The sequence below is a fragment of the Zalophus californianus genome, chromosome 5, assembly GCF_009762305.2.
Source record: "Zalophus californianus isolate mZalCal1 chromosome 5, mZalCal1.pri.v2, whole genome shotgun sequence".
NCBI classification, from domain to species: domain Eukaryota; kingdom Metazoa; phylum Chordata; class Mammalia; order Carnivora; family Otariidae; genus Zalophus; species Zalophus californianus.
This window is the reverse complement of record NC_045599.1, coordinates 79,309,580-79,321,811: the sequence shown is the minus strand read 5'-3', so window position 1 is coordinate 79,321,811 and position 12,232 is coordinate 79,309,580. Positions and strand designations below refer to the sequence as shown.

The 12,232-nt window shown below is 35.9% G+C and overlaps 1 protein-coding gene and 1 pseudogene across 4 annotated transcripts in view; one reads left to right on the top strand and one right to left on the bottom strand.

Annotated features, from left to right (window-relative positions):
• The window catches only part of SLCO6A1 (solute carrier organic anion transporter family member 6A1), a 110,853-nt gene that overhangs the window by 55,356 nt on the left and 43,265 nt on the right, over nt 1-12,232 (top strand). The window lies entirely within an intron of this gene.
• On the bottom strand, nt 5,764-10,176 carry LOC113929179 (annotated as a pseudogene).

Here is a 12,232-nt window from a genome sequence, read left to right as displayed (position 1 = left end):
TTTGCTTGCTCCCTCTGCACGGAGCCCTGTGGGAATAGCTGGTAAGAACTGTTTCTTTGTTTGATAACAGTATTATAGAACTCTGCAAGCCCTGTTGGTTATCAGAGTCAGGCCATCAAGGGGCTCTTTCACTGGGAGGATTGTGATACAGGTCCCTGGATACAGGTTAAACTAGAAGTCTGACCCTCAGGTAGTGACTTTTAAAATATGCAGCTAGGCCTCTTTCAGGCAAAGATAGAGATGAGCATTTTTTGCCTTCTCTTTCTGTGCTGAGCCCTGGGGAGATAGCCATGGTAAATCTGCAGAGCCCATTAAATGTTTCTTCTTTGCCACATCTCATGGATCTGTGGATGCAAGCCCCATTGATTTTTGGAGCTAGGTGTTTTGGGTGCCTACGACTCAGGTGTAAGTGTTAAAATTTGGCACACTAGATGTGGGGTCCATACTCTTCACTACTTAGGGAGAAGTTGCTAGTTGGGCGGTCCTTCCTGATTATCAGGCATTGTGCCTGGGGTAGAGTTTATGGTAGAAGTGTGTCTCAGGTTTTCCTAACTGTTTCAGTGTGGGTGATAGAATTTTCTCACTTTCCCAATGGATAGGAGGTATTCAGCTAGTTTTTGGATTTCTTTCTGGGGGAATTTCTCTGTGTGGCTGTAGATTTGGTGTCCTTGGGAGAAGGTCAGTTCTGGAGGCCCCTATGTCATCATCTTGGACTGTAGCCAAGATAATCTCTTCAACAAATGGTGCTAGAAAAACTGAATATGTACATGCAAAAAAAAAAAAAAAAAGGCAAGGAAAACACCTAGAGACAGAACTGATTTACATGCTTCACAAAGATTAAATCAAAAATTAACTCAAAATGGATTATAGACCTAAATATAAAACACAAAACTATAAAACTTCTGGAAGATAACATAGGATAAAATCTAGATAACTTTGGGTTTTGTGATGACATTTGGTGATACAACATCAAAAAAAGAAGTATGAAAGAAAAAAATGATAAGTTAAATGTCACTAAAATTAAAATTTTCTCTCGTGAAAGACACTGTTAATAGAATTAAAAGACAAGGCCCAAATTGGGAGAAAAATACGTATTTGATACAGAACATATCCAAAATATTTAAAGAACTCTTAAAACTCATCAATTTACAGAGAAACAACCCAATTAAAAATGGCCAAAAAGTCTGAACATTCACCTCACTAAGGAAGATGTACAGATGCCGATAAGCATATGAAAATATGTTCGGTATTATAGCCATCAAGGAGTTGCGACTTAAAACAACAACTAGATACCACTACACATCTATTGAAATGGCTGAAATCCAAAAAACTGACAAAACCAAATGCTAGCGAGGATGTGGAGTAAAAAAGACTCACATTTGCTGCCACTGGTAATATAAAATGGTAAGTCACTTTGGCAGTTTGGCAGTTTCTTACATAGCTAAACATAGTTTTGCCATACAATTCAGCAATTGTGCTTTCAGGTATTTACCCAAATGAATTGAAAACTTATGTTCACACAAAAACCTGTCAGTGAATGTTGGTAGCACCTTCATTTATAATCACTAAAATTAGAAACAATCAACATACCTTTAAGTAGGTGAATAGATAAACTGTAGTGCACCGTACATGGAATATTATTCAGTGACAAAATGAGCTACCAATTCACAAAAAGACATGGAAGAACCTTATATGTATATATTGCTAAGTGAAAGAAGGCAGTATGGAGGCTACATATTATATGATTCCAACTATAAGACATTCTGGAAAAGGCAAAATTATTGGCAAAATTGCATATTGAATTTGGGCCTTTAAAAAATATCTTACAGGGGTGACTGGGTGGCTCAGTCAGTTAGGCATCTGCCTTTGGCTCAGGTCATGATCCCAGAGCCCTGGGATCCAGCCCTGCATTAGGCTTCCTGCTCAGTGGGGAGCCTCTTCTCCCTCTCCCTCTCCCCCTGCTTGTGCTCTCGCTGTCAAATAAATCAAATTTTAAAAAACCCTTCTATTTGACCTTTTGAACATATGGAATACCAATGTAATAACTGATATAAGTTCAGTTGTAAAAAATGTACCACACTAAGGCAACTTACTAATAATAGCTGAAACCGTGTGTAGAAGGAGAAAGAGGTATATATGGAAACTCTGTGTATGCTCAATTATTCTGTAGACCTAAAATTGTTCAAAAATATAGTTTATAAATCAGAATATAATAATTTAAAATGATTTTGAGCTGTAGGTACTTTTAAAAATGATTAATAATATAAAGTAAGACCCTTTGGCTTCATTCTAAATTTATATTTGGAAATTGTTCTGGGCTTTCACTTCCAGCCAAGATGGGATAACAGATTTCTTCCTACCAAAACAACCAAAAATTTGACAAAAAATTGAAACAGTGGTTTTCAAGACATTGGAATCAGTCATTGAAGGACAGTGGTACATGACATGAGAAGCATTCAAGGTGAGCCCTGCAATTCCTCCAGCTTACTGCCTTAGTAGAGTTTTAAGGTCATAACACAGGGAATGGGAATGAGACAGATTCTGGCTGATTCCCTGAGTTGAGGAAATTGAGCTGCGGGTTCAGAGAGACCAATACAACTAGGGTTCACAGGATTGTGTACTAGAGGACATATCTGCAGAAGACCCCTTTAAGTATCCAGCAAAGTAGTAACTAGCATATGTGTGAAGAAAGTTATTGAGTCTTAAGTCCACCAAAAGAATTAGAATTACAGTGTACACCTCTCATACAGGATTGAGAATAATACGTTTTCTCATCAGTCAAACTATGAAACCTCAAAAATCACAGTACGTAAAGTAAACAGAAGGATCTTGCCTCAGCAGTGGGTAATAATTAATTCTAAACTGAGTACTACTCTGGCTCTTCCTATCAAATCTGCCTATCAACTAAGAAAGATAAAAGTATTTCTGAGCAAATTAGCTGCATTTCAGAATAAAGCTTAAAAATATTCACAAAAATACAAAAATATTCAACATCTAATACTGAAATTTCCAAGGTCCAATATCCAGTAAAATGTTATAAGGAATTCAAAAAAGCAGAAAAATACAACCCATAAAATAAGAAGCTAAATCAGTTGATTAAAACTGACCCACAGCTGACACAGATGTTAATATTATCATAGTTTACACAGTTATTATATTAGTATTCCATATGTTCAAAAAGTTAAGTAAAAGATATATTTTTTAAAGATTTTATTTATTTATTTGACAGAGAGAGACACAGCGAGAGAGGGAACACAAGCAGGGGGAGTGGGAGAGGGAGCAGCAGGCTTTCCGCCAAGCAGGGAGCCTGATGCGGGTCTTGATCCCAGGACCCTCGGATCATGACCTGAGCCGAAGACAGACACAACGACTGAGCCACCCAGGCGCCCAGTAAAAGATATTTCTTTTAATTTTTTATTGTTATGTTAATCACCATACATTACATCATTAGTTTTTGATGTAGTGTTCCATGATTCATTGTTTGTGCATAACACCCAGTGCTCCACGCAGAATGTGCCCTCTTGAATACCCATCACCAGGCTAACCCATCCCCCCATCCTCCTCCCCTCTAGAACCCTCAGTTTGTTTTTCAGAGTCCATCGTCTCTCATGGTTCGTCTCCCCCTCCGACTTACTCCCCTTCACTCTTCCCCTCCTGCTATCATCTTCTTTTTCTTTTTTCTTAACATATGTTGCGTTATTTGTTTCAGAAGTACAGATCTGTGATTCAACAGTCTTGCACAATTCACAGCGCTCACCGTAGCACATACCCTCCCCAATGTCTGTCACCCAGCCACCCCATCCCTCCCACCCCCCACCACTCCAGCAACACTCAGTTTGTTTCCTGAGATTAAGAATTCCTCATATCAGTGAGGTCATATGATACATGTCTTTCTCTGATTGACTTATTTCACTCAGCATAACACCCTCCAGTTTCATCCACGTCGTTGCAAATGGCAACATCTCATTCCTTTTGATGGCTGCATAATATTCCGTTGTGTATATATACCACCTCTTCTTTATCCATTCATCTGTCGATGGACGTCTTGGCTCTTTCCACAGTTTGGCTATTGTGGACATTGCTGCTATAAACATTGGGGTGCACGTACACCTTCGGATCCCTACATTTGTATCTTTGTGGTAAATATCCAGTAGTGCAATTGCTGCATCGTATGGTAGCTGTACTTTCAACTGTTTGAGGAACCTCCATACTGTTTTCCAGAGTGGCTGCACCAGCTTGCATTCCCACCAACAGTGTAGGAGGGTTCCCCTTTCTCCGCATCCCCGCCAACATCTGTCGTTTCCTGACTTGTTAATTTTAGCCATTCTGACTGGTGTGAGGTGGTATCTCAGTGAGGTTTTGATTTGGATTTCCCTGATGCCGAGCGATGTTGAGCACTTTTTCATGTGTCTGTTGGCCATTTGGATGTCTTCTTTGGAAAAATGTCTGTTCATGTCTTCTGCCCATTTCTTTTTTTTTATACTAATAGGTGCTTATTATTTTTAATGAATATTTTATAATTTTTTATTTTCAGTATCATATATATTATCCACATAAACAAAAGTTCTTGAGACCAGAAGTTTGAGAACTGCTCTTTCCAGCAGACACCCAGTACCCTGTGAACATTACTGCTGATAGGTATGGCTCCTTAGTTCCTTGGCACATTCAATGTAAATTTTGCTTTAAATAAGATTCAGTAAATAATTTGCAAAAAAAAAAAAAAAGCTTTTTAAACTTATCTTCAGGCAAGGGAATTCAATCTGACAGTGAAATACAGAAGTCTAACCAGTTCAAATTAAAAGATTAAGATACAAAACATGATTTCCTTGGTGGCATCAGAATGTAACAAATAATCCTTTAATGTATACCCAGGTTGACTCTGATATATGGAATAGAAAACCATACTTTATGTGATGCATTTAAAAAATATTAAATAGCCATGTGCCAACACAAGCATTAGATTCTAAGTGAACGGTAGCAAATGAAAGGCTTACTCAAAAATGTTAGTTAAAAACAAATCCTTAGTTTTCAAAAGAATAAATAAAGGATGAACTCGGGTTCCTGGACAGAAAAGAAATTTTTAAAAATTACACTTCCTTAAATGTCGAAATGTGAATAGGCAGATTAATATTGACATTGTACTAAGCTGCACAATTTTATCCTTAAAATACATTTTAGATACTGTGCCAAAATAATATGAGTATAACTTGCCATTAGAAAATAAAAATGGAGAACACTTGGAGGTTCAGGCATAGCTGGGGTGAAAGAAGTTCCTTCTAGCCTTCTGACTGTATCTCAGATGTAAAATAATTACATTGATGTTTTTTAACCTGTCATGTATAATTTTCTTAATATATTGCTATTTAAAAAATCTGAGACAGCTAACATCTAAACAAACCACTGCTCGTTGGGAATATTTGAATGAATGATGCTGTGAATACATTTGCTAATTTATACCACATTAAGATTCTATATGATACAGCGATTTAATATGTCTTATTGCTGAATAACTGGTATTTGAAAATAAGTATAGTTTTCTTTCTGAGTAGTCTTTTGGAAGAAGTGCATTGAATATAGTTTCCAGTCATAGTTCACTTTCCTAACTTGTACTTATTTAAAAATCTTCTCATCAGGAGGGAGTTAAATCATGCCTGAACTAAAAGGCCAGCGAATCTGACTTCCTTTCCCTCATTTTGGTTTGCATGTTCATTTACAACCATCATTTCTCTTCAAACTTTCCACTTAGTGTATCAAAAATCGATGTTATGAAAGTTCTCTGAAAGGTTCAGCGGTTTTTTGGAGTCTCTGAATGACTACAGCATTCTGTAAATCTGCTTCTTCCAATGTGAGTGTTTCATCTAGCAATTTGAGGAAAGGAAGAGCTGTGGCCAGGGAAAAGGGAGGACTTCTTTGAGATCCTTGGTATTTTTCGATGAAGTCTTTGGTGTGGCTTATCCATGAGAAATGTTAAATTTCTGGACAATCCTTTTTTCCATTGGCTAACCAGATCTGTACATTAGTGATGGGTTCCAGATTGTTTAGTTGAACAACAGACAAATTATTTTTATTCCCAACTTCAGTACTCTTTGCCTTAGAAACAATTTTTGGTGTGGCACTTCCTAGTCTGTGACCCTGTCCTGAGAAGGGTTGGAACACAGGCTTCGTTGACATACATACTTCATTTTTTTTGTCTTCAACTTTAACATCCACTTCCTCTTTATCAAAAATTCCCTGTAATTCCAAAGGTAATTCCCCTTTTTTGATGGAGTTCAGAAACTGCTGACTTGCACCATCAGAGTAACTTCTGAAATTATCATTGACTGTGAATCCATTTTCCCATAATTTTATACTTACATCGACCATTCTTCTTTTATACTTTCGAGATTATCTACTTCTTTCATTCTTTTGTCTTACTCTTAGTTACAGTGATTCCACATGACAGTTGAGTTTACTGAGCAGTCCACCCTCTGGGCACAGCCGCGCTGCTGCCTTCCGGCCTGGGCGTCCGTTCGCTCAGGGGCCACGGGCGCCACCGCCGCTGTCGGGCTGGAGCCCCTCAGATGAGGAGCACTGCCGCCCCCAGACTCGCTGAGGCTCGTGGGCCCCGCTGCTAGGACCTCTTCTGCCCATTTCTTGATTGGATTATTTGTTCTTTGGGTGTTGAGTTTGAGAAGTTCTTTATAGATTTTGGATACTAGCCCTTTATTTGATATGTCATTTGCAAATATTTTCTCCCATTCTGTCGTTGTCTTTTGGTTTTGTGGACTGTTTCTTTTGCTGTGCAAAAGCTTTTTATCTTGATGAAATCCCAATAGTTCATTTTTACCCTTGCTTCCCTTGCCTTTGGTGATGTTTCTAGGAAGAAGTTGCTGTGGCTGAGGTTGAAGAGGTTGCTACCTGTGTTCTCCTTTAGGATTTTGATGGACTCCTGTCTCACGTTTAGGTCTTTCAACCATTTGGAGTCTATTTTTGTGTGTGGTGTAAGGAAATGGTCCAGTTTCATTCTTCTGCATGTGGCTGTCCAATTTTCCCAACACCATTTGTGGAAGAGACTGTCTTTTTTCCATTGGACGTTCTTTCCTGCTTTGTCAAAGATTAGTTGACCATAGCGTTGAAGGTCCATTTCTGGGCTCTTGATTCTGTTCCATTGATCTATGTGTCTGTTTTTGTGCCACTACCATACTGTCTTGATGATGACAGCTTTGTAATAGAGCTGGAAGTCTGGAATTGTGATGCCGCCAGCTTTGCTTTTCTTTTTCAAGATTCCTCTGGCTATTTGGGGTCTCTTCTGGTTCCATACAAATTTTAGGATTATTTGTTCCATTTCTTTGAAAAAAGTGGATGGTATTTTGATGGGGATTGCATTGAATGTGTAGATTGCTCTAGGTAGCATTGACATCTTCACAATGTTTGTTCTTCCAATCCATGGCCATGGAACGTTTTTCCATTTCTTTGTGTATTCTTCAATTTCTTTCATGAGTATTTTATAGTTTTCTGAGTACAGATCCTTTGCCTCTTTGGTTAGATTTATTCCTAGGTATCTTATGGTTTTGGGTGCAATTATAAATGGGATTGACTCCTTGATTTGTCTCTCTTCTGTCTTGTTGTTGGTGTATAGGAATGCCACTGATTTCTGTGCATTGATTTCATATCCTGCTACTTTACTGAATTCCTGTATGAGTTCTAGCAGTTTTGGGGTGGAGTCTTTTGGGTTTTCCACATACAGTATCATATCATCTGCAAAGAGTGAGAGTTTGACTTCTTCTTTGCCTATTTGGATGCCTTTGATTTCTTTTTGTTGTCTGATTGCTGTGGCTAGGGCTTCTAATACCATGATGAATAGCAGTGGTGATAGTGGACATCCCTGCCGCATTCCTGACCTTAGGGGAAAAGCTCTCAGCTTTTCCCCATTGAGAATGATATTTGTGGTAGGTTTTTCATAGATGGCTTTTATGATATTGAGGGATGTACCCTCTATCCCTATACTCTGAAGAGTTTTGATCAAGAAAGGATGCTGTACTTTGTCAAATGCTTTTTCTGCATCTATTGAGAGGATCCTATGATTCTTGTTCTTTCTTTTGTGAATGTATTGTATCACGTTGATTGATTTGCGGATGATGAAGCAACCTTGCAGCCCACGGATAAATCCCACTTGGTCATGGTGAATAATCCTTTTAATGTCCTGTTGGATCCTATTGACTAGTATTTTGGTGAGAATTTTTGTGTCCATATTCATCAAGGATATTGGTCTGTAATTCTCCTTTTTGATGGGGTCTTTGTCTGGTTTTGGGATCAAGGTAATGCTGGCCTCATTAAATGAGTTTGGAAGTTTTCCTTCTATTTCTATTTTTTGGAACAGTTTCAGGAGAATAGGTATTAATTCTTCTTGAAATGTCTGATAGAATTCCCCTGGGAAGCCATCTGGCCCTGGGCTTTTGTTTGTTGGGAGATTTTTGATGACTGCTTCAATTTCCTTAGTGGTTGTAGGTCTGTTCAGGTTTTCTATTTCTTCCTGGTTCAATTTTGGTAGTTGATACTTCTCTAGGAATGCATCCATTTCTTCCAGGTTATCTAATTTGCTGGCATAGAGTTGCTCATAATATGTTCTTATAATTGTTTGTATTTTTTGCTGTTGGTTGTGATCTCTCCTCTTTCATTCATGATTTTGTTGATTTGGGCCATTTCCCTTTTCTTTTTGATAAGTCTGGCCAGGGGTTTATCAGTCTTGTTAATTCTTTCAAAGAACCAGCTCCTAGTTTTTTGATCTGTTCTGCTGTTCTTTTGGTTCCTATTTCATTGATTTCTGCTCTGATCTTTAGTATTTCTCTTCTCCTGCTGGGTTTAGGCTTTATTTGCTGTTCTTTCTCCAGCTCCTTTAGGTGTAGGGTTAGGTTGTGTATTTGAGACGTTTCTTGTTTCTTGAGAAATGCTTGTATTGCTATATACTTTCCTCTCAGGACTGCCTTTGCTGTATCCCAAAGATTTTGAACAGTTGTGTTTTCATTTTCATTGGTTTCCATGAATTTTTTAAATTCTTCTTTAATTTCCTGGTTGACCCATTCATTCTTTAGTAGGATGCTCTTTAGCCTCCATGTTTTTGAGTTCTTTCTGACTTTCCTTTTGTGATTGAGTTCTAGTTTCAAAGCACTGTGGTCTGAAAATATGCAGGGAATGATCCCAATCCCAGTAAAAGATATTTTTAAAAACCCAAGTTGAGCATATAGAAATGAAAAACCAGGAAGAATGAGGAAAATACTATGTATGAGATTAATGACAGATTAAACATTGCAGAAGATTAAATAAACTGGAAATTCATAACAATAAACATCCAATGGAAAACACAGAGGAAAAATAATGAACAAAAATGAAGCATCAATGAGTTGGACAACTTCAGGTGGCCAACCATTTGTATAGTTGGAGTCCCCAAAGGAGGGGCCTTGGGGAAAGAAAAATAGTTGAAGAAATTGTATTCAGGTTTTAAAAATTTCATGTAAGCTGTAAACCTACAGACCTAGGAAACCAAGGACAAGAAACATGAAGAAAATTACACCATGCTACATAATAATCAAATTGCTCAAAATAAGTTTAAAGAAAAAATCTTAAAAGCAGTGAGAAGTGGGAAAAATACATTATATACAATTGACCAAGGGTAAGAGTAACAGGGTTGTGGAGAGAGAGGTGGGTGGGGGGATGGGGTAACTGGGTGATGAGCATTAAAGAAGGCACATGATATGATGAGCACTGGGTGATATACTCAACTAATGAATAATTGAACATTATATAAAAAACTAATGATGTACTATACCTTGGCTAATTGAATTTAAATTAAAAAAACAATGCAGATAAGAAGACAGTAGGGTAATATTTTAGAAGTACTGAAATAAAAAAGTCAACTAATAATTCTGTACCAAGTCAGAATGTCTATAAAAAATGAAGGAGAAATAATTTTACACAAAAAAATGTAAATAATATTTGAACAACAGACTTACACTACATGAAATGTTTAAAAATGTCTTTCTGGCTGAAATAAAATGATGCCAGATAAGAATATGAACTACACAAAGCAAAGAAGAGCAAAGGGAATGGTAATTTATAGGTATTTGTTCTTATTTAAATCTTTTTAAAAATAATTGTTTAAAACAGATAAAGATAATATGGGTTTACTTGAAGTGCCATATATCACATGTTGGTAGACTGTTAAGTTAAAGATGTATAATATAAACTCTGAAGCACCATAAAATAACAGAGTCACAACTAATAAGCCAAGCTGACACATGAATTAAAATAGAATTTTATAAAAACATTTGTTTAATCTCGAATTAGGCAAAAAAAAAAAAAAGAAAAAAGAGAACAAAGAAAAGATAAAAAAGAAAATGAACAGAAAGGATAGATTCAAACCTAATTATAGTAGTAATTGCATATAATGTCAATGAAAAGACAGAAAATTTCCAATTTGATTTTTTAAAAAAAGCAAGACCCAACTATATATGTTGTATAAAAGAAATGTGCTTCAAATATGGACACAAGTAGATTATGAGTAAAAGGATGGGAAAGGATGTATCATATTAATAGTAATTTAAGAAAGTCAGAGTATGATAGTAGACCAAGTAGATTTGTGAGCAAATACTAGCAGGAATAAAGAAGGTGAGTATGTGATGATAGAGTGGTCAATTCATCAAGAATTCAAACAGTTCTTAATGTTTATGAGCCTAATGAAAGAGCTTTAAAATATGTGAAGCAAAAACCTAGACACTACAAGTAGAAATATAAAAATCCACAAATATAGTCAGATATTTTGATACTTTTCTCTTAATAATAGAAGTAGGCAAAAAAACTCAGTGAGGATATGAAAGATTTGAATAACATTAACAACCAACTTGACATGATTGATATTTGTAGAACATTTCACTTATCAAAGAATTCACATTTTTTTTTAAAAGCACAGGAAACCCAAAGTAAACCATATTCTGTAAAGCAAGTCTCAGTAAATTTAAAGGATTAAGTCATATAATGGAATTAAATTTTCTGACCATTATGAAATTAAGTTAGAACTACATTAATAAAAAAAGATTTCTGAAAAAGCCCCAAACATTTGGAAACTAATTTCTAAATAACTTGTGTTCAAATAATTTCTTCAGAAGAAAAATTGTAAAGTATTTTGAGGTGAATGAAAATGAAAACAAGTAACAAAACTTATAGAATTTTGCTAAGATAGTACTTATGGGAAAATGTATATAACCTGTATTAGAAAAGAAAAAAGTTTCAAACCAATGACACTTGCCTCTACCTTAATAAACTAGAAACATCAAAGCATATTGATCCCAAAGTAAGTACAAGAATGGAAACGATTGAGATTAAAGCAGAAATCAATGAAGTAGAAATGAGAAAAACAGTGGAGGAAGTATAATCAGGTCAAAGTTTGAGGAGATTGATAAAATTGCTAAACCTCTAGACAGAGAAAACTACCAATATCAAGAGTTAGAGTTCTGATGTGATGTTTTTATAGATGCCACCAATATTAAAAGGATAGTAAGGTAATGTTATAAACAACTTTATGCCCATAAATCTGACAGCTTCCGTGAAATGGGTAAATCCTTCAAAAGACACACAAACTCATTTAAGAAAAAAAAATATGTGTCTAGTAAGTAAATCAAATATGTACCTAAAATATTTTCTGAAAAAGAAAATTCCAGGCCCAAACGGTTTTACCGGAGAACTAAACCAAATATTTAACAATATCTGACTTTACACAAATTCCTCCAGAAAATTGAAAAAGAGTGTGTACTTTCCAACTTATTCTATGAAACTTGCATTATCTTTATATCAAAACTGGACAAAAGACATTGTAAGAAAAGAAAACTATAGACCTATTTTTCTCATGAACATAGATTCAAAAGCGATAAACAAAATTCTGGCAAATTGAAATGAATAGTATATTAAAAGGAAAATAAATTATGATCAAGCAAGATTTATCAAAGGAATGCAAGGTTGCTTTAATATTTGAAAGTCAATCGATATAATCCACATATTAATAAACTAAAAATGAAAAAACCATAATCACAGTAGATGCCAAAAGTCCATGATAGAGTGCAACATCTATTCCTCATAAACTAGGAAACTAGGAATAGAAGGGAACTATGAAAATATACAGCTAACACTATACTTAGTGATTATTATGGAATGAATGTGTTTACCCTCCTACTAAATTCATATGTTGAAGCCTTAATGTCCA